This window comes from Drosophila arizonae, chromosome 5 (genome assembly GCF_054131065.1).
Source record: "Drosophila arizonae isolate 15081-1271.41 chromosome 5, UAZ_ARI_1.0, whole genome shotgun sequence".
In the NCBI taxonomy this organism is placed as follows: domain Eukaryota; kingdom Metazoa; phylum Arthropoda; class Insecta; order Diptera; family Drosophilidae; genus Drosophila; species Drosophila arizonae.
The window spans coordinates 15380511-15404455 of NC_142925.1; the positions used below are offsets into that span (position 1 = coordinate 15380511).

A 23945-nucleotide genomic window follows, 5' to 3' on the forward strand; every position below is an offset into this window, starting at 1 on the left:
TTCATAATATTCTTAGATTTTATGACCGTGCTCTATAACGGTTTATGAACTATTTCCCTTTTTATTTTGTAATCCATATAAGCCATAAACTTTTCGTTCCACCAACGAGACTACCATGCAACACAACAGCAACACAACAGCAACAACAACAACAACAACAACAACAGCCACATTAAAAGGCATCCAGCCGAGTTTGCCTTTTGTTGCCACAAACTTTTGAGTTATTTTTTTTTCTGCCTCCTTTTCTCTTCTTTAGGTATGTGCCTATGCGCCTACATCTACCTAAGAGTATGTGTGCGTGTGTGTGTGTATGTGTGTACTTCTGGCAAGTCCGCATTCTTTTAAAGGTTGCCAAGTTGGCCATAAGCATGCGCCGCCTAAGTAGCCGCAGTCGAAGCCTCAGCCGAAGTCGCAGCCGCAGCCGCAGCCTTGCAGACCAGTTCGAATATGAAGCGAAACATAAACTAAATAAACCAAATTGAAAACCAAAGAAAACAAAAACAAAACATTTGCCCAGCAATTTCAGTTCAGTTTTCATTTTCGTTGAGCGCCCACAACGACAAATGTTGCTGCAGCAGCAACATATTGCTGTTGCTGTTGTTGTTGTTGTTGTTGTCGGCGAATTCTGTGTACAAACAAAAATAGCTTTTTTTGGCTTCTTTTTTGCTTTGCCGTTTTCGGCTACCAAAATGAATTCTAATTGCAGCAGCAGCAACAGCAGACACATAAAGAAATCGCTGCTGCTGCTGTTGCTGTTGTTGCCGGCAATTGGAACTAGATATTGGCGTTGCATTTGTTGTTGCCGCCGTCGCTGCCGCTTGAAAAGCTGCTGACCTTCAGCGGCACACTGCGAAATGCTGCCACCTGTTTGCCCAGTCCACATATGAGAGAGCTGGCGATATTTAGGCATTCCTTTCGCAGTCGCTAATTAGGCATATCAATATAATTATGTTGCTATACGACGCATGAGTCATTGAGCAGGTTGCTGTTGCTGTTGTTGCTGCAGTTGTTGCTGATTGCTGTTGTGTTGTGCATGTTGTTGACAGGAATGCCAGGCAACGCGCATCGCAGCGCGTTCTATAAATAGTTAACCTAATCAAAATGCAGGCGTGTAAGCAAAAGCATTTGCATAGTTGTTGCTGTTGTTGTTGTTGTTGCGGTTGCTGTTGCTGCTGCAGCTGGCAATTAACTTTGGCATGCGCAGACATTGGTCTAAATGTCAAGGTAAATTATGATGCATTCAGCTATTACGTCTAATAGTCAAAAATGCACACGTGCAACTATTTTTAGTTGTTGCTGTTGCTGCTGCTGTTGCTGTTGCTGCTGCTGTTGCTGCTGCCAATGACAGTTTGTTAAACCTGCTCGAGCATATGTTGTTGATGCATCTCTTTGGCTGCGCCCTTTTCTACGCTAATTAACCAGATGCGCTGCCTGGCAATCGGCACAAAAGCAAAGCGAGTCCAGCCTGCAGCGTTTTTGCAACATTTAATCATTGCATTGCGGCAAAAATCGTATCATTAGCGTTTTAACGATTACGCGCTTTATCAAAATAGCAGCGACAACAACAGCAGCAGCAGCAACAGTAGAAGCAACAGCAATTGCTGCGGCAGCAACAGTTGCCAGCTAGTTTCCAGTTGCCTGCTGGGCTATCGAACGACGATTGCCTTGGCCAAAGTTATATGTAATATTTACAGTGGGCTTATAACTAGGCATAAAAGAAGATATTAAAAAAATATATATATATATATTTTATTAAGATCATTTTGGTTTACTCTTAAAAAATATAAATATTAATAATAATAATATATAAAACAGAGAAAAGCAAGTGCTTTAATTATTTTATTTTATTTTCAAATCTGTCTGCAATTCTTTAATTCTTAACCACTGTGCAGCAACTGATCAAAAATATTTTGAGACATTTCTATGGCAAATGGTAGAGTAGCCGACACTAAACTGAACATACACACACACACACACACACACACATGCTCTCCTATGAGGAGGCTGAATAAAAATGAAAATCAATGCTATCATTGAGCAAGTGCAGTTTGCTGCTGCTGCTGCTGTTGCTGCTGCTGCTGCTGCTGTTGCTGCTACTGTTGCTGATGTTGCCGCTGCGGCAGCACGTACATGTAATTTTTTTAATTGCATACAACAATTTAGAAATTGGTGTGTAGCAGCAGCTGCCGGCAGCAGCGATTTGATTCTCGACATAAAAAACCAGATCAAGTCGAGCAACTGTCTCGATTCGCATTGACAATTATAAATTGAATGGCTGCTCGAAGAACACCTACAACACGTTGCATGAATGTTGCATAAAGTGAGCAACAGCAGCAGTTGTTGCCGGTAAGTTTATACTTTCACTGCTGTTGCTGCTGTTGTTGCTGTTGTTGCTGCTATGCCAAACACATGTTGTTTGCTTCAAGGATGCCATATCCTCAGCAGGCGTAACTTAATACCAAACAACAGATGAGGCCAGGAGACAATGCTGTTGATACTGTTGCTGTTGTTGTTGTTGTTGCTGTTGCTGCTTCACTCTTAATCAGGTGTAGCGCCTGATCCGCAACGACAATTACACACAAGCTGTTGCTGTTGCCGCTTGTGGCAATTATGCCATGAACTTGTTCTGACTGCGCAACTGCAACACGCTCTGAAATGACAGTTTCATTTCAAGTTAGTGCTGCTTCACAGTCTTGGGGTTGTTCACCTCCAACACCAACACCAACACCAACAGCAACAGCAACACCAACAACAACTCCAACTGTAGCTAACGCTCAACAGCAACAACAGCAGCCAGCCTAGCTCCATTCCTACTTCAGCTTCTAAATGTAACTGCCATAGTTTCATGACTTGTCATTAGCTAATGTTAAGGCATCTTCCACTCTACCACCCTCCCTCCTCGCCTGCCTCTGCCTCTGCCTGTGCCTCTGCCTCTCCCCCTGGTAATCACTAACCTCTGGAGCCACAATTACATGCACATCAGTTAAGTTTCGGCCTGAGTAATCACTGATCTTTGATACCAGCTGACAATGCGGCTCTGTCCATATTTATGGCCAAGTCAAGATAGGTGGACGAAAGATGGGCAAGAGCTGCGCATAAATCAATTTTGCTAGCAATCAGGTGTTAAATGTCTATTTCAATTTGCGCTCAACTGTTTTGTGAAATGGAAAAAAAGTAAATAAATAAAATAATATAAAAATATATATAGTATATACAATATTTCCATTTTTTCAAACTATTATTTTTATAAATTGGACTTTATTTCTATATAAAATAATACAAAAATATATATATCTATTTTTTTTTACCTTTTACATAATTAATTATTGAAAAATTATATTACCTAATTTAATAAATAAATACTTAAAATATTTATACTGTGGCTCATGGAACATGCATTGAATAATGTGGAAAATTAGTTTTACAAATCTAAGCCTAAGCCCAAACAAAGAACATTATTGAATGTTGCTGCTGTTGGTGTTGTTGCTGCGCTCACTTTGACTACTCAATGGTTTTGTGTGTCAGACCACAATTGAACAATAGTTGCAATGAAATATAATCAACAATAACAGAACAGCGTTCTGCAATACTGCAATCATAAATACGAACAATTAAAGACTCGATGCTGATTTCAACACAGTTTTATCGAGGGGCTTAGGGGGCGCGACGTCTCTCAGGCCATTTCGAAAGATGGCACTTTTCACTTTTTGCCAGTGCCAGCTGTTGCTGCTGCTGCTGCTGCTGTCAGCTATTTGAAATGTTCACATGAGCCAACTGGAACTGAAGAACGAACAACTTAGAAGCTTGTCAGTCTGCTGTCAATGCTGGTGTTGTTTACTAATTGGTGCCACTGGGCGATGCCTTGCATTATAAGAAGTTGCACGCAAAGTATATCTGAGTGTCATTTGGATGAAAATGTGATATATTAAATTAAAAAAAAAAAAAAAATAATAATAATAATAATAAACAGTTATCGACATCAACAGAGGAACTACGCCAATTACAGTTGAACTCATTCCGAATATTTATTTGCTTGATTTCCTTATTGGCATTTCGCATATTAGATGCGTCTTATCGATTAATACTGTTATCGATGTCGTTTTATTTGCCAACATTTGTCCATCACAAACACAAATCAAGCTAACAAGCAAAATAAGTCAACATAGTCAAAGTCAAGAAAGACGACGCACTCAGCCATAACAACAACAAAAACAACAACAACAACAACAATAACAGTAACAACAACAACAACATACACACGTGCGTCATTCTGCGTTCATTGCTCGTTCGTTTGGCACTCGAGGCGAAAGCAATTTCCTTGGAAAATTGCTGGCCCAGGCCAACGCCATCGTCGCCATGGCCATTGCCATCGTCATCCCAAAGTTGCCTCGAGTTCTACGCAGCTGAAGAAGCGCTTCATCAATTTTTATCGATGAAGACCCATTTGGTTGATAACTCCATTTGTGGCAAATGTTGAGCACGCGCGTTTTGTAGTTGCTGTTGTTATTGTTGCTGTTGTTGGTGATTCTACTACTGCAGTTATTGCTGTTGTGCAGTTGTTGTTGCCGTTAGTAAATTTCGCGCGAAAAACGCCAAAGTTGTTTGGCCTTTTATTTTTGTTGTTGCTGTTGTATATTGTAAAAGGCAAACGCACGTGTTGCTATGCACGCTATGAGGATGTTGCTGCCGTAACAGTTGCTGTTGCTGTTCACTGGTTGCTGCCGTTGGCACTGTCACCGACAAGTTGGCTGGCCGGGGCTGCTTTGACCGTTTAGGCCAAACTTGGTAAATTGTTTTGTTGAGCGCTGAACGTTTTTGCCCGCTGAGGCCTTTCTTTTCTTGCTGCTGCTGCTAGTGCTGATTATGGGCCGGCGAGTAAGAGTTGCATACTAATGTGTGTGGCATTGTTTATTTATTTATTTTCATTATATTTATGCATGCATATATTTTCTTTCAGCAATTTTAATTACTACATGCCTGGACGTCAAGAAATTAGCATTGATTTGGAACAATTTACATATCAAAGTCGGCAACAACGGGCGATACAAACTTCCTGTCATATCAATTGCAACAGCAACATCAACAGCAGCAGCAGCCGCAGCAGCCGTTGCTTTATCTTTTGCCGGTTTGCAGCAGATGTTTTTCATGGGTCAAGCATTGGTCCAAGTCTCTGCTCTAACCAACAAGCTGCCATTTACAGAGCGTTGCGCCCACCGGGCCGCAGTTGCCGTTGCCGTTGCTGATGCAGTTGAGGCAGCTGAGTCCATTGGCCTCATGCTGTTTACTTGCACCACTTTTTGCTCTTACTGTGCTGCATTACGTGTTGCTGTCGTGCTGCTGCTGCTCCTCCTGCTGTTGGCGTTGTTGATGTTGCGCTGCATCTGCTGTGCGAGTGCTCATTGCACTGCCACTTTTTTCTCCACTGAGTATTCAAATTACTTGGCATGTAATTAGTTTGCTTTTTGTACCCTTTGCCAAGATCACTCGCTGCGTGTGTGGCCCCAAAACGTTTGAGGGCTTGTATAGTGTGTGGATGCGACATATTGCTGTTGCTCTTGGCTTGCTCTGGCTCTTGTTGTTGCTCCTTTCTGTTCCTGTTGTTGTTGCTGTTGTCTGCACGCTAGAGGTGTTATTTTTATGGCTTTATAATGTGACTCCGTTTTCTCTCCCTCTCTCTCCCTCTCTCTCTCTCCGTTGCTGCTCTGTTCTCTTCCTCACATGGCATGTCAATCACTTGACCCGCTGGGCAGCTGGTGCACACGACATGAAACGACGCCAATGCCAATTCTGATTAATTCAGAGCCAACAAAAAAGAAAGGCATATGCATATAATGACAGTGAGAGTGGAAAGTCTGTCAGACTATGCGAGGAATACTAAGCAGGATGCGAGGATATCTTCAGGAAAGTTGTGCATAAACTGATTTACATAGTCATGAGAGCAAGTTATTGATTCTAGTGCATACTTATATAAGATATATCAATAGAAGCATAGTCTAACAGAAGATTTTGATATACAATTATATATACAATATAATAAAATATAATATAATATGCGAACCACTCTTCATATCAGTCTGCTCTATGCAATACCACTTCTAGAGTTTTTCTAAAGTTTTTTCTTTATTATAGATACATAAATACATACATAAATATTTATATATCTACGAATCTTTATATCTGTGGATTAACTTCCGTTTGTCTTAGCACACTTTTTCCATCTCTCAGAAATTGCAATGTCAGTTGAGTTTGTTTCTTCTTTCCATTTGTGCCACATTTTCGTTTTTCAGTTTGCAACACAATTCGTTGCTTCATTTGAGTTGAAAATTATTGTGATTATTTGCAAGCGCTGTTGCCGTAGATTGTTCCTTCTAAGCAGCTATTGCACCTGCTGCTCCCCATGCAGAATCTATTTATAACGCTCTCTTTTTTAATAAATTATATATCTCAGTAAACAAGTCTGTTAGCTGCAACTGTCACACTAAGACAACTCTAACTTATTTTATTTAATAATATACTATGTGTTACTTGTTTAGTAGAAAGTACTGAATATGTGACTGAGTTTAAGAAACGGTTGTCAAAAGTTTTTACCTACTATATACTCGTATTATTTTACGTCTGAAATGATTCTTTATTTGTATTATAATTGTGATTAGGCTCATTTCTCATATCGATGCTAATGAACAAATGCAGCTGCATTGTTGTGTTTAAACAGTCGGATGCGTGACTAAATGATTTTCTCTAGTCAAACATGCAACGAATTTTTATGATCAAGTTCGTTGCCTAAGTCTTTCGATTTTTTTTTTAACATTTGATTATTTTATTTTGAAAAGTGTGCCACCATTTGAGGCACTGCCCAATGTCAACAGCACGCATCGCAGCTTTATTATCAGCTCGCTCGTCTGGCGCGCCCAAACAATTTCAGATTTTCCACATTTATTACCAGATTCGGCCGCAGCAACGTAAACAAAACTCTGGCACTGTGTGCGCTTCAACAATTTCGGATTATGATTTTTCTTGGCAGTCTTACATAAAGTGCGCGCACTCAAATGAGTGTGGGGGTCTATAAAAAAAAACTGAAAAACAGCCTACAGACGTTAATGAGCGAGTTTCAGCTGAGGCGCTGTCTACCTGTTTAGTTTCCTAACGTTTCGACTGACCTTCAAAACGTGCAAAGAGATCAAATTTTTGTGTCTTGTTGCCACATGAAACACGCCCCAAAAGGTGCCCCCTCCTCCAAAAAAAAAAAAAAAAGTATAACAAAAAAGTAGCTGCCATTTCACAGTCGTTGCAGACGTTTGAGTTGCTCACGACAGACCTGCAATCCATCAAAAATGTTGTCGTTGTTTTTGTTGTTGCTGCTGCTGTGGCCCAAAGGCAACATCAGCCACAGCAGCAGCAGCAATAATATTTGTGCAAAGTGTTAAGGCAACAAAACAGCATACAGTAGTCGACACAGCCAGCAACACAGTAGCAGCAGCAGCAGCAGCAACATAAAAAAAGCACAGCAGCAACATCTACTTAAGCAGAGGACAGGATCAGGCAGGCGGAGGTAGCTTAGAGCATAGCCATAGACGACAACGTTTTGTTTTAATTTTCTCAATGTTGCTGCCGTCGCCGCTGTCGCCGCCTCCTCCACTAGCATATGTTGCTGTTGCTGCTGTTGCTGTTGTTGTTGTTGCAGGGTTTCCTGTTTAGATAGTTTTTGCGATTTTGTATGATACACCTTCATGTTCAGGCAGCGCTTGATGTTGCCTCTCTGGCATCCACTTTGATGTACGTTCACTTTGAAATGTTGTTGATGAGTACGCGAGATTTTTAAAGATTGCAGCAACAAACGCTGCGACAGCGTCGGTGGCGTTGGATGAGAGGCGAGCCAGGCGAGCTGGGCGAGCTGGTCGACTAGCCAACTGGGGGACTGGCCAACTGGCCAACTGGGCGACTGGGCGACTGGGAGGCTGTGACTCGGCTAGTTGGGGCTGTGGCTGTGCTTTGCTCTTGCTTGTGGCATAGACTCTGTGGCTTACATAATAAATTTAAATGCACGCCTGCCCGGACACCTGAATGGACGCTTGGACATGCTAACAGAGCAACACTACACTAGTCGAGCCCAGCCTAGCTTTGAGCCGACTAAACAACCAACAGACCGACTAACTGTCTGACTGTCTGTCTGTCTGTCTGGCTGACTAGCCTGCATTGCGATGCGTCTGCCAGTTGAATGCGGCAGTGCGCACAGTGGTTACAAATTGAAAATAAATATGCCAAGAATGTGGGGGTAGATATAGACAGTTGCGGTATTATTATGATTATTATTATTATTATCATCATCAGTTAAAATCACAATATTATTATGGTTTTTCTTTGGATTTTGGTTTATATTTTACTTGAAAGTCAAATATTATTCAAAATTGATTTTTTAATATTTAAAAAAATGTTAAAAATTTATATATAATTCTGAACTCATTTGGCGACAATTGCCTATTTTTATATATTAAAAGTTTTAGCTATTTTTTTTTTTTTAATTAATAAATAATTTTTGAGCCCATTTCAAGGTAATTTTGTATATAAAAAATCCTTCATAAAAATATTTTTAAGCATATATCTACACATATATAAGTAATTAAAATTCAATGCAATTATTATTTTCAACTAGTTTTTTTTTTTTTTTTTTTTTTTTTTAGGCTAACGAAGTTTGTTATTTAATAAAGGTTTTTTTTTTAATAAATGCGCAGCTGAGCCTCCTTTGTCTGCGACTTGGTGTTTTGGAAAACAAGTTTTTTGATACAAAAACCTTTTCTGATTTGAAGTTTTTAGAATAATCTTATGAAGATTAGCTTCAAAAATCAACATTTGTATAGAAACCTAGCTCAAGGCTGAGGGTCAAAGTAATTTATGTTATCTATATATAATGATATTCAATCAGAAATGTGGCATAATCAGAAGGGCAGATCGACTGTGTAGCTAATACTATTTTACATTTCTGTTTGCTTATGCCATTGATGGCTGACAACATTCAATTAGTTTTTTTTTTTTTTTTTTTGTTTAATATTGGTTAATCATATAAATATATAAATCATTAAACATCACTCTTAACAGTGTTTAAAAAATGACTACAAATTATAGCGTTCTTTGTGTCGAAATTGTCGAACAAATTGCGCGCTTAGTTTAAGCTTTGAGGCTTTTAAAAATTATTCTAGGCAGAAAGCAGTAAAGTACAAAAATAAATTAAATATTATTTATGAGCTATGAAAATACACAAAATCTGTTTTAATGTTCTTTATAAGTTCTTTTTTTAATTTAATAAATATAATTTATATAAGAGACTAAAAAGACTGTTATGTTAAAGGTTTTTTTTTTTTTTTTTTTTTTTTTTTTTTTTTTTTTTTTTGTTAATATTTTAATATTTTAATTTATCATATCATTTATGAACTTCTTTTATGGATATATATTACAAACTCTAAAATATATAACATATTTTTATTATATATAATATAATACATTTTTATTTTTATTTTCATTTTAGAAAAATATATTTCATTGCATAAATAAATTAAGAAAAGAAAAAAAAAATGATAAAAATTAATTATAAAAAAAAAAATAAAAATATATATATATATATATATATATATACATATATATATTTATTTTTTTTATTTTTTATTTTTAGTCAACTTGATATATATCTATTTCTGTATTTATTTTATAAAAAAATGGAAGTATTAAAAAAACTTTTTTTGTATTTCTTATATATACGCATATCTTATTATATATATAATTTTATTAATTAAACAAAATTCCTAGGTTTGCAAATAAACGGATTTGGTTCAAGGCGTAAAAAAAATATTTTGTCTGCTTATTTTTCATACGATTTTTAACGCTTTGTCAGTTGAGGCTACGTTTAAATGTCAACATAACTTCCGACTTTGATGATTTTTGATGAGGCAAAAAGTGTGTCTAGAACAGCCTTGAGAGTAGCTGCAAAAGTCTGTGTTGAATTTGCTGCACAGTGTTATTTTAGCAAATGCTGAAGCTGTTGCTGAGTGTATTCAGTTCGACCTGGCTCAGCCACTGTGCTCGGCTTGGCTGCAGCTTGGCTGGTGGCTGCTGGCTGGCGTTAGGCTGACTTTTAGCCAGGCCACTAAGCTATATAATTGCCAAGAGCGATTGCATAAGCATATTCGCAGCATACGTAACTAAAAGCAAATGCAGTGTAATATATATGAAATGTTCGAATTTAGTCTCAAGTTGACAGCCTAAACACTTTGGCTCGGCCAGACGGCCTAGTTTTTGGGGCTGGACCCGGCCGACAGCGCCCCTAGAAGACCCGAGTCACGGCAGCCAACGGCAATTATAGAGCATAAAACATTGATAATCATAATAATTAAGCATGACTGGACAGAATGTTCAGAGGCGGCAAGGTTGACAACGGCACCGATCAGGGGCGTGACCAGAGGCGGAGGGAACTGAGCAGGGAACAGGCAACAGTAGCCGGCGATTATAGAGCTAAGAATCGATGTGAAGACTGAGCGGATGATGATGCTGATGCTGATGATGATGATGGGGCATCAAATTGAGGGCTTGACGTTGCTAGCGTAGATACCATATGCACACACACATATGTATATATATATATATCTATGTATATAATAACTAAATACCAGGCTGCGCATAAATTGTTAATTAAAGCCATTTTGATTTGGTAAATGCGAACGTGATTCACTACAAAGCGTAGAATACCTGCGTCAAGCGCAATGATTTTCTACATTTAAAAGATGCCTAGAAAGTGCTGTAGATTCAATAGAATCGGTCAATTTATATGTATGTGTGAGTGTGTGTGAAAGTCATTTAGAACATTTTCCTAGAGGAATAGACATTGAGTGCTGTGCGACGCCTACTAAAAGCTTTGTTCACTGATCTATAAATTCCGATTTAGACCCTTTCGAAATAGCTGCCAGATTTGCATTTTTTCAATAAAGCTGCGGGCCACGCACTAAAAATAATCATAAAAACACTAAAAAAAAAAAAAATAAAAACTGTAACAAATTTATTTATGTTTCCTATTTATGATTTGACGAAATTTGTTTGTTGTTTGTTTTGGTTTCGTTTGTTGTTTGAGCCACAGCCAAAGGTGTTGGACAACAATTGGCAATTTGCTTTAATTGTGTTGACAACATAAAGCGAAAAGTGAATGCGAAAAAGATGAAAAAAAAAAAAAAAAAAAAATCAAACAAAAACTGAATTCGAATCGAACAAAGCCTGTGGCAAACAATGAAAATTCAGAGACTTCAATAGAGCTGGCCAAAATAATGATTGAGAATGGGAACTGAGGTCGCCCGGGGCACAGCCAAGATAAATAGCAACAAGAATAATGATTATGATAGTGCCACAAAGAGCTGGCCAGGCAAAGGGGAACACTAAAGAGCTATTTAAGTCCACGAAAATCGAAAGAGGAAAAAACAAAAATCATTTTAGAATTAATTTCTTTCGACATTTGTTTTGCTTGTTGAAAGTCTGCGGACGACTCGATTCGACGAGACTCAACTCGACTTGACTTGACTCATGGGACGGTAGGAATACTGAATGAAAACTGTTGACTCATCCCAGTTAAATGTCCCTTCTTCATGAAGTCGGTTCTTTCTTTTTTTTTTTTTTAAGTCAATTTCGAATGAAAGTCAATGAAATAAGGCTGAAAACTGTAGACAGTAGTTAATCAGAGCATATTCCCCAAATAAATGCTAAGTGTGCTGAGCTAGAAAGAATGTTTGGATATTTATATAACACTTTTAGTCTCTTATATAAATCTCCAAATATTCACATACATATATGTGTATTCGAGTCTCAATAATTTGTAAATCGAAAATCGCTATAAATCGAAAAAAAAATCTATTCCTTTGAACGAAAAATGTTTTTAATAATTCTCTATAATTTGAAACGAGAATAGCTGATCCTCTTACCATTTTGAATTATCGGGATTCTACTGTATATACATACATATATACTGTATTAGTCAGTTAGTACTATTTAAGTAACCAACAGTTAAATATTAATTACTTTCTCATGCCCAACAGAATTTCATTAAATTAATTCAACACAGAAACGCAAATTTACTTTTTTTTGCAGTTTTATTTATGTCGTACTAAATCTGAATCTAAAACTGGAATAAAATAGCAACATAACAGGTTATTAACTGCACAAAATTAACGTGTTTTTCGAGTACCTTTCGAGTGCCAAAAAGTTCAGCTAGAGTCAAGCTCTATGTTTCCTATCTCTGTCTCAATTCTGTTTTATTTGAAATTCCAGAAACATTCATCGATTTCACTTGACGTCTATTTCAAGCTTGATTTAATAATAATAATAATTATTATTTTTTTTTATTAAGTTTTCTCAACACTTTTCGCAACGATTTAATTTTCGTAGATTTTCACTTTTCTTTTGCAGCAATTTTCCACTCGCTTAAAACGTTCACAGTTGCTTCTCGCTTTTACATTTTCTTTGCTTTTCTTTTTCTGAGTTTCTGTTTTTTTTTTGTTTTTTTTTTTTTTATTGTGTTGCTAAATTTGTCATTTGTCAAGTTTTCTCAAGTTTTAATAACCAACACGTTCGACTGGCCCCAAGTTGTTTATGTGCATTTGAGCAGAACCACAAATAGTGGAGTGGAAGTAGAGAGAGGCGAGGGGAGGGAGAGTGAGGAGAGGCAGTGGCAGCAATAGAATAACTAAGGGAAGAGCGAAGTAAAGCGGCGTAAAGAGACTTTGGAAAGTCATTTCAGCAGTCCCTAACCATTCAAGCTTTGATAATTCGATTTTAGCTACAACTAGAGCATGACAATCAACAAAAACTAAAACTAAAACCCCCCCCAAAAAAAAAAAAAAACAAACTGAGCTCCCATAAGAGGCTTAAGCTAACAGTCAAATACTTCAGCTAATTCAAATATTTCCGCCAATCATTAATAGCCAAGTTTATCGATCATATTCAAAGACTTCCCCCAATGAAACTTGTCCCAGATGCGGAAGGCGCAATATTGTTAATAAACATTTTTGTTGTTTATTGGCTGGCTAATGGCTGCTCGCTGAGTGAAATCAAATATTAACATTGGCAATTGCCATTAAATGTTTTTTTAATTGCTGCATAAACAAAAAAAAAAAAAAAAACTAAACTAAATCAACTTTTTTGCAAATATTTTGCTTACCTCTTAGCTGATTATGATTATGTTGATGATTATGATGTTCCGCGTCCAAGAGCATAGCACAAGCTGAAAGAGAAAAAGTAAATAAAGTAAATAAAAGATTATAAAATATTTGCAGAATTTGCATATCCAAAGCTCTCTACGTGTTCTAAAAGGTATTTTTAGCTCTTTAACTAGGTATACGAGTGATTCTCTTACATAGTGTTAGGCAAGTCTGATATCGATTTGCATTATGCTAATGACTGCGGCACCTGTTCAATAAGCCAACTGGACAATAGACGAGTTTACACAATTTATCGAGAGCGTGAAGTATTTGTTGTGTGCTGTAATCAAACAAAAGACCGAACTGACTGAATCGCCACTCCGTTATGCTGAATTTGCCATACGAAATGAGCGCAAGAGCTTAACAGCTCCGAAGAAAGAAAAAACAGAAACTGTTTTTACAGTTAACGAATCTGTGCAGATGAACTGGAGAGCGGAACTTTGAACCAAACTCGGCGTCTGTGTGTCAAATGCGCTTGAAATGCAAACAAAATATTTCACAAAAAAAAAAAAAAAATAAAAACACATACAAAATATTTTAAACGCAGAGAATAAAATTAAAAAAAAAAAGGAATAAATATAAGCGGCACGTAAACCGGTTACAGCATAATAATATCGGCTCGAGAAGCCAAGAACCGGTTGGATTTAAGCAATATATATGTATATATACAAAATATTTATATATATACTACATATACTTATTTCATATTGGCACACTCGATGGTAGCGAACCTGAGCTAACAGAACCTGCATCCAAAACGGAATCAATTCAGATGTACTCGGAAATATAGCACGTTTGCATCGGAACTAATTTAAGCACTACCTATGAATATATCCAAATTGAACTAGTATTTCAAGAGATTTGGCAACAAAATCAGAAATAGAATAGCGTTCGTATTTAGCACAAAAATACGATAAACTAGAGAGAGATATGGCAGCAGAACCAGTAGAAAATCCTGCTTAAGTAAAAAAAATATATATATCAAAATAGAACTAGCATTTCAAAAGGATTTGCAATAAGGGATCATAAAGAAAACTGGAAAAATATGTATATTAAAAATTGAAATATGAAATATAACTGAAGTATGAGAGATCAAAATCTGAATTACTTTGAAGATAAAAAAAAAAAAAAAAATTTAAATTAAATTGAAAATCAGGTTATAATCAGCAACACATTAACCGGAATGGGAATCACTTATGACGTTCATGAGTATAACAGTTCTGAATTGTTGGCTCATATTTGTCTCAGTGAATTCAATCTAGCATTAGTTTAGAGGTATACGACTGTAACTATAATCAAGATCCCTTTAAACATACCCAAGTATAACAGTTGTGAATCAAAAGAGCTGTTCCCAAAGAGCCAGATGTGGAATTGCCCTTCAAAATCGTACTAGACTTACATGAGTTTAACACTTATTCATTTATCAGTCGAGAATTACCTTAGGCATATATGTACGAGTATAACAGTTCTAGGCTAGCATATCCAGAGAACAAGAAGACGCACAAGCACACACAAGTATAACAGAAAAGAGTCAGCGTGTCAAGGGCCATTTGCATAACCAGAAACCGAATCGGCATATAAACGAGGCACCAGTGGGAGCGCGAGTATAACAGTTTTGAGCAAGGGCTAAACAGTTATTTAAATTAAGGCTGGCGGCCTCCGCATCTACTATTTAAATGTTGACATCTCTGACAACTCGGACAATTGCATTCATTTCAATCAAAATTTTAATTGAGCTTTATTTGTAAATTCATGAAGCGGGCGTCGTGTGATGCGCGATAAAGATCTGAGTTTCGCATCTGTGACAGGCGTGAAGTGAGCCAAATTATTTGGACAGCACTGAGAAACATAAACAAAAACAAGAAAAAAATAAAAATAAAGATAAAAAAACAGCAAATTAAAATAAACAGCAACAACAACAAGAGCAGGTAGGGAGGGAGGAGCTGGAGGAGGAAATAAAAAGTCAGGCAGAAAAGAAATAAAATAAAAATCACAGAGTTTATTGTCTGTCTGTCAGCCCCAAGTGACGGCTGCCCAATCTTGGAGCTTGCTCTTGGCCAAGCTTATTGAAAAGTCTTCCGCTTTTCAAAAATCAGCGTTTAAGGAGTTGGCTGGAGATTAGCAATCGCCAGGTTTCGGGTTCGGCTGCTAATCACAAGGTGCCAGTTGCCAGTTGCCAAGTGCCAGTTGCCAGTTGCCTTGCCAGTTGCCCCGCCCCGCCCCAGTCCGGAACGGCCCGTCCCAGCCTCTCCATTGATTTATTGGCAAATTTCAAGTTAACACTTTTTCCTAAATTGAGTTATTTATTTCGCTGGCTGCCAACTGCCAGTTGCTCAGTTGGCTCAGTTGGCTCAGTTGGCTTTGTTGGCCAGTTTAGCTGCTGCTGCCAGTTGCCGTTGTTTTTAGCCATTTTGCTATAATTTCAGCGCATGGGGTCGTCACGTAGTTGGCATTGGCTTTAACAAGGAGGCGCATGAGCCGGCGATTGGACATTGCATTTAGATTTATATTCATAGATTTTGGCAGTTGTCTTAATGAACTTTTCTGATTTATGTGTGCTCCTGGCCAATGTGGCCAATAGCAATTGCAAACAAAATAGCAAAAAAAATGACCCGAAGAAAAAGAATATTCCTTTCCAACTTCTGATGAAAACTTTAATTTGCAACTGTTGCTTGAATATTTTTTGCAGACATTAAAAAAAACAAGACTTGGAAAATGGTGATTTAAAAAAAATGTACTTGGAAAATGTGATTAAAAAAAAAAAAAAAAATCTTGGAAAAATGTAATACAAAATAAAAAAACAAATTTACTTGGAAAAATTTGATTAAAAAAGAAAAAAAAGAATTGTTTACATTCAATTTCTGTTATATAAAAAATTGATCAAATTGATGCTAAAATAATTTAAACAGTTTTCTGTGTTCTGAAATCGTGTATGTTTTAAATATCTGTTAAAAATATTAAATATATATATAATATTTTTTTATAAATTACTTTAAAAAATAATAATTCATTTTATATAAATTTATTAAAATAACTTTCAGCTCAAATAAAAATGTTATGCTAAAAGCAATTTAGATAGAGGAAATGCTCTATTTTATGTCAGTTCAATTTATTTTTTTATACTCATAAATATTTCACTTCATTACGATTTTTTTTTAAATATTTTAAAATAAATATATCTCATATTTATAGACTTGAAAATAGCTGTTGTTCATCTATGCATCATTTCCTAATGCCATTAATCAAGTGCAATCCGAATTATATAATTTAACAGTTCGTAAAACGGAAAACTTTGATACGGAAACTGAAGGTTAAGCTTTATATATGGGTAACTGTAGTTCATGTTATGTATGCTCATTTGTTTATTTGTGTGTTCGCTTGGCTATTGTCTGCGTTTGTCGCTTTTCCTTAACGCTTTTCACCATTTCCCATACCAACAGAAAACCGTTAGGCGTAAAGCCAGCAAACGGCGTCATTGCCAAGTGCGAAAATTAACGCAACAAAAAAAGCAGAAGAAGAAAAACAACGAAACATTCATAGAAATGCAGCTGTAAAGTAAATGTTCACACCATGAATTGCGTGGAAAAGTGTAGAAGAAGAAGAAGAAGAAGCAGCAGCAGTTGCCGCCATATCAAATAGCAAAAATCGACTGAATTAATAATGGGAATTTAATGTTTTAATTAATGTTGTCTATCGATTAACAGGTAGAGGGACAGGTAGTTAGACGTCTTTCCATCTTGCGAGTGAAAGTTAAAAAAAAAAAAAATATATATATATATATATAAATACATTTAACAGCAAAATCGTCATGATTGAGAGAAATACGCGTAATACTCATGAATTGAATTGAATGGAATGCTCAAGTGAATAAGCCGTCTAAACTCTTAAATCTGCATGTGTGTGTGTGTAACTGTTTATATACATATCCAAGTGGGCGTTTACTTTTATTGACAAGTATTTTGCGAAGATGCGCAAGTGAAAATGCTTAGGCAACAGTAACAAATGAAAGTGCGTAGATGAGCTGAGGTGTTTCTTCACCTGTGGGTGGATTAAGCAGTTGTAGTTGCCTTTTTTGGATAGCTTATCTTGAGAGTATATAGATTTGAATGTATGTATGTAGTTGTACAATGTGCAAGAACTAGATATAGAACAGGCTAACATGTTTTATATTTCAAAAAGCCTGGGATGACAAATCTAAAATAATTGTATAACAAAAAAAAAAAAAAACTAATAATAAAAATAATAATAATAATTGCATTACATTTTGGAATAAATATAATATACATTTAAAAAAAAATTATAAGAATTGTTTTAAATTTTGTAATAAATATATTATACATTTAAAGTTAAATGGCTCAAAAATAATATTGAATTTTATTTTATTTTTTTATTTATCGGCGAGCTACAAAGTTTTAAACTTAAAAAATGCACTTTGCCTTTCATTAATCTCTGTACACTTATTTCCGGCATGATCAAAAATTCTTAAGCTAAATCAATTTTAGTTTTAGTGCTTATTTTTATTAATTTTTTGCACACAATTTTTTAGTTATTTTTTATTTTTATAATTGCTTAATTGGCTTCTTTTATTATTCATATTCAATATAAGCCCACTCTTCAACATAAATTTCAAATTTCCTATATGCCAACACAAACTTGATTTAATAAATAACAAACAAAATCTTTCACGGTCAACAGCTTAAGACCTAAATTATTATTTTATTAATAAAAAATAAACAATCATAAACCTATGCCATATTTGCAGTTTTTTACGCATAAATTAAACAAAAATTATTTGATAAATAACATTAGGAAATAATTATGGGAAAAGATGTAAAATATTAAATATTTTATATAATCTTTTGTGATTTATAAATATTCTTTAAATCTTTGAAATCAAACTACAATAAACTTAATAAAATTATTCCCAACATTAATTATGAAATCGAACATACACATCGGAACCATATATGGATACAATATGTGTGCACGGTGCATAAATCAGTTGGTCAGTTGATCAGTTTCTCAAATTATGAATTAGCCATTTGAATAGCGCCATAAGTCAAAGTTGGTTTACGGCGTTTCGCTTATATAACTTTAGCCGAGAGTTGCGAATTTCTATTTATGGGTCTCCCTCCACAGCTCTTAATGACAGCACTTTATGGACCACTTGCCAGGCAGTTGCTTGCTTGCTTGCTTGATTTTTTTTTTTCGCTCTCTCAGTTTATTTTTTTTTTATAGTTGAGGGGGTTTCGCTTTTTTCCGAAGTACAAATTTCATACTTTCGCTTTCATAAGAGCTGTCAAGCACACACACACACACACACACACACAGAGAGAGATAGTCTACAGGTTTTCCTTGGTATCTCAAAGATTTGCAATAAAAATTTTCTAACGGCCATTTACAACATTTTTCATATGCTCTTTGGAGTATTGGGCGAAACGGGTATATTGGTTGTTGAGTTTAATAAATATGGAGAAAGAGAGACAGAGATAGAGAAATAAAACAAATGCACAAGAGATAAAGCTAAATTATTTTAATAAATAGACGGAGACAGAGAGAGGAAAAGAGATTGAGTAAGCAAGAGCATGGAACTAAGAAACAAATGTAGAAAGAGAGTAAAGGAGAAGAGAAAAATAAGTGGAGAGAGTATAGATAGAGATAGATATATGGATATATATATATAGAGAGAGAGAGATGGAGATGCAGAAATAAAACGAATGCATTAGAAATCAACATGAAATATTTCAATAAATATAATGAGAGAAAGAGAGAGAGGGAGACAGAGAGTTAGAGAGTTAGAGAGATAGAGAGAGAGAGAGAGAGAGAGAGATACAGAGAGAGAGAGAGGGAGCAATGAACTACATTAAAAATCAAACTAAAATATTTCAAGCATAAATTTAGCCTCTTATCTCTGGCTTGATCACCCTTACACACCTGTCTTTAGCTGCATTCCGAACAGAGTATTGCCAAGTTGGCAATTGCAGCGTTCTTATTTTTGATAATTCCCATTTTGTAGTGCACTTTGGCAGCCAATTAGCAGCGAAACCGCCAAAGATACACAAATAATAAATCTAAGACTAATAAAAATAATACAAATATGCTATGGCAGCAATAGCAACAACAACAACAACAGCGGCAACGGCAACTGCAACAAGCAACAGCAACAGCTTATTGCATTTGCTCTAATGTTGGTAAATGCAACCGGTTGCTGCCCAGCCGAAAAATCAACGAAATCAACAACAACAACAACGGCAGCAACAACAGCGGCAACAGCAACAACTGCTGCAAAGACGGCAAAACAGCAGCAACAACGACTTTCCATTTTCAAATGCTTTTTGCTGGCATTGCAGCCTTCAGTGCTAGCCGGCAAGCTGGCCACGGCTGCAACATCGACAACAACAACAACAGCAACAACAGCAGCAGCAACTGCTGCAGCAACAGCAAACGGCAGCATCGACAACGCCAGCAACAACCAGCGACAACTTTTCATTTCGTTTTTCACGCGGCGCATGCCAAAAACAAAAAACAAAAAACAAAAAAAATAAAAAGAGGCGACCAAAAAACTGCAATGATTTTTATGATAGCCATTGGCTGTGTATATGGACTATGTCATTTAGTTTGCATTGCTCTTATGGCAGATTGAGTTGCTTCATATATGTAGTATATTACCTTTATGAGATATGAAAATATTTAAATTACTTGATTTTTACATAGAGAAAATCTAGTAAAGGGTCTGATTCTCACATTATTAATATTTTAAGTAGGTCAAAGATTAAATTAATTTTTTTTAATTTTATTTATTATTTTATTTATATTTTTCATTTAGTTGCTTCAACTAGCCGCTCGCTCAGCTAGCAGCGCATGCGTCTGACGACTCGAACTAAAATCAACTTTTCGCTTGGTTGTTTCTTTTCTTCTTCTTCTTTTTTTCTTCATTTTGGAGAACTGCAAACAGAAATTGCTGGCGTTGTCTGCGCGCTGTCTACGCAGCTGGAAGTCCCCGCTGCAGCGCCCAATCGAAACCCCAATTCGAGTCACAAGAGTCATAGACGCATTCGCAGGCCGTAGACCTCGTCGAGGAAGGCATTGGATTTGATGTTCAAGTCGTGGCTGTGCGGCAAGTGCTGCAGTGTTGACAATTTGAAGTTGCATGTTGTTGTTGTTGTTGTTGTTGTTGTTGCTATTGCTGTCTGCTTTAAGTTGTATGTTGTATTTGTTATTGCTGCTATTGACCGGTCTTTGCCTTTCACAAGAGACCGGCCCATAGATATTAGTGGGCGCAATATAAACACAATGTTGTTGTCGTTATTGCTGTTGTTGTTGTAGTTGTTGTTGCTGCCTCTACTAATGCTGCTATTGCTTTTGCCTTTTGCTTCTTGCTTTTGCTTTTCATAGCCACAGCAATAATTGCTCAATGCCTTTTTTGGGCTCTGCCAGCGGAAATGCGCGACTTGATTGCGACTTGCACTTGGCTTCGAAAGGCTTACGATGTGCTCGATGTGCCACGAGTTGGTCGTTTTGTGTAAAGATTTGACTATTTGTCTATTTGGCTGTGCATTTGCCCCAATCGAACACCGGCAAACGGAAGCGCGTCGCACAAGCCAAACATTGAGGAAAGCCAAGCAAACCCCAGCCCAACCCACAATCCTAACTCCAACTACAACTCCAATCCAATGAGTCAAACATGTAAATTCTATAGACGCGCACAACTTGATTGATGTCTCGAGGAAAGACTTGTTAAAAGTCTGAAGCGAATCTATAGTACGTACTTCCGTTCAATTAAGAATGATTGCAGAGGGCAGGCCAAGAGTTTGTTTGCTTTTCAATTTCATAGATATACAATTATAACTATGCTGTATCTATGTATGTTGAGGAAGTATATGTAAAATATGTTCATGTGAGATGAGGTGATTATTACACCTCGTTTGCATGCTTTATATACAGATTTGTATAGTTAGAAGAAGTACTTGATATATGTATATAGGGTTCATAGCAAGCTCGATAAGTTCCTTCAGCAGTTCCATCTCAGTATACCCAAAAACATATTATTGAAATGCATTCCCTTTTGCTATACAAACTCTCATTGATGACTCGCATAATTAATCTTAAATAAATTCTAAAAGTCAATTAGACAACCTTTAACAATTGGCCCAACAATTATTTCATTTATCACATCAGCTTGACACGCGCTGTAAACAATTTAAGTCCCAGTTCCAGTTCCAGTTCCAGTTCTCACTCTTAGTACCCGGGGCTAAACATATTGACTTGGCAGCTCCCTTTTTGACCTGTACTGAGTTTTCTTGGAAAACCATTAACATTAACAATAACACTAGCATTAACATTCATCAATTAACCGTTAACATTAATAGTAACAACAACAACAACAAACACATTTACCAAGCGCTGCCTGAAAAGTTGACGCCTTTCAAAGTTGTCAACGTCATAAAGTCAAGCTAATCTGAGGCTAATGTTGTTTGTAGTTTGTTATTATTGTTGTTAGAGCTGTTGTAGTTGTTGTTGTTGTTGTTGCTGCTGCCGCTGCTGCTGTTGGCCACATTTTTACCGTTTGTCAACTGTCATATTTCTGTTTCGTGTGTGTTTGTTATACATACATATACATATAGATATACATTTCCATATAGTTATCTTTACCTCTCTCTTCCTCTCTCCCTCTCTCTGTTGCAGTTAATTTGTTATTATTTTGACATTAATTTGTTGATGATTTTCGAATGGGTTTCTCGCTAGGGGCTCTGAATAATTTGTAACTGTTGTTATTAAATTTATACACCAAACACAGAAAAAAAAGAAGAAACCCTATTGTGAAGCCTCAAGGTAAATAATATGAATAAGTCTGTGTCTGGAGTCTAACAAAAAAAAAAAAAAAAAAAAAAAAGTTTACTAAACTTGTAAAATATGAGTGGAAAATAAAAAGAAATTTCAACGATTCTAGAGAATTTTCTAGAGAATAAATTGATTGAACCTGAAATTTTTGATTTAAAATGTGCATAAATATATATTAAATGTAATTTATTTAAAATAATATTTTATTTTTTATAATTTTTATGTATATATGTAAATTATTATTTATTTAATTCACTAGTATTATTTATTAATTAATTATATATGAAATATATAAAGTAAATAATAAAAATAATATTTTATTTTTTATATTTTTTATATATATATATAAATTTTTATTTATTTAATTCACTAGTATTATTTATTAATTTATTATATATAAAAATTTATTATATATGAAATATTGTTAACAAAATTGTTTCGTTTATTTATATTTATATTTAATTTTATGTTTATTTTTATATACAAATTATTATTTATTTAATTATAGTTACATTTTGCTTCTTATTCATATTTATTCATTTATTTTAAATAAATAATTAAAATTATTAAAAAATATTGATTTTTTTATTTATTTATATTTAATTGACTATTTATTTGTATATACAAATCATTATTTTATGAATTATAATTTAATTTTACCTATTTTTATTTATTCATTTTTTATATATAAATAAATAATATTATTAACAATATTCTTTTATTTATTTATTTATATTTCATTGCATATATATTTTTCCCCATATCATTTATTCCATTTAAAATGCAATTCCCTCTCTCATTCATAATTAAATAGCATTTAACTTGCGGCACTTTTCCGATCTCCTTGAGTGCGGCTGCTATGTCACGTATTCCTGCAATTTCCTCGAGCTGCTCTCGCATTGCTCAAGAAAGTAAAGAGATACCGTCATATAAATACGTTTTCGGGCATGCGATTCGCATTTAAAACGTAAAGAGAAGCATTTCTGGTTAATTACGCCATTCACTATCATTAACACATTTCCTTGTCATCATTCTGCTGACCCAATTGCTGGTGGCCAGAGTCAGAGCCAGAGCCACTAACTCAACTGGCCGAAGAAATTAAACAGTTTTGTTGTTGTTATTGTTGTTCATACGGCGATTGCTGAAAATGTTTTGGACTTACGCGTTACGTTTGCCTGCAAACGCTGACAGCTGCAATTAAGCCGCGGGGGAAACAAAGCCAACGGACTAGCATTGCAATTAAATGGAATCATTTTGTGGAGCATCGAGCAGCAACTTGTAGCAGCAGCACATTTTTGGAAATGAGCCAGACTGCTCGACTAGCAGATACCTTGGAATAGCGCAGTGGGCCCTTAAGGGAGCCGGAGTGGTCGACTAGCAGAGTGTATTTGGAAGAGCTACATATAAGTCTGTAGATTGTAGAACTACATATAAGTTTGTAGATCTCATTCTTTCGAGTGCTCATTGGGTAGACGAGTAGGACCAGAGTTTTTGGGTTATAGATTCTTATCAAGAATATACATATATATGTATGTACTTAATAATTTCAATCAGACGTTTTTATATTTGAATCTAATCCATATACCCAGCTCACCCGTTTTGACAGGGTATTCAAAATATTATTTAAAAGCGAAGCAGCTCAAAGCAAAAACTGCTAGTGACACAAATAAATCATAATTATTGGCTAATATCAAATTGTCAACTTTGAACTTCGAGAACGAACTTTTTATAGATTCTATAAATAATATTGAACTTAGTTCTGAAAGTTATATAAGTTGGTATAAACTTAAAATATATTTTAGATTAATTTAGATTAGAAATTAGGTCAATTTGCAATTTGTTGTAGTCAAGCAAAGGATTCTTAAGACAGTGTTGTCT

General features: G+C 35.6%; 2 protein-coding genes across 7 annotated transcripts in view; one reads left to right on the plus strand and one right to left on the minus strand.

Moving 5' to 3' along the window:
- LOC108615186 (tRNA pseudouridine(38/39) synthase) overlaps positions 1 to 23945 on the plus strand; it is a 51440-nt gene that overhangs the window by 18248 nt on the left and 9247 nt on the right. The window lies entirely within an intron of this gene.
- a (arc) overlaps positions 1 to 23945 on the minus strand; it is a 53963-nt gene that overhangs the window by 16337 nt on the left and 13681 nt on the right. For all 6 annotated transcript variants that reach the window (XM_089470548.1, XM_018009485.2, XM_089470544.1 and 3 more), the window contains exon 3: positions 13187 to 13249. The gene's annotated coding sequence lies outside the window, so the exon portion shown is untranslated. The remainder of the gene's footprint in view (positions 1 to 13186; positions 13250 to 23945) is intronic.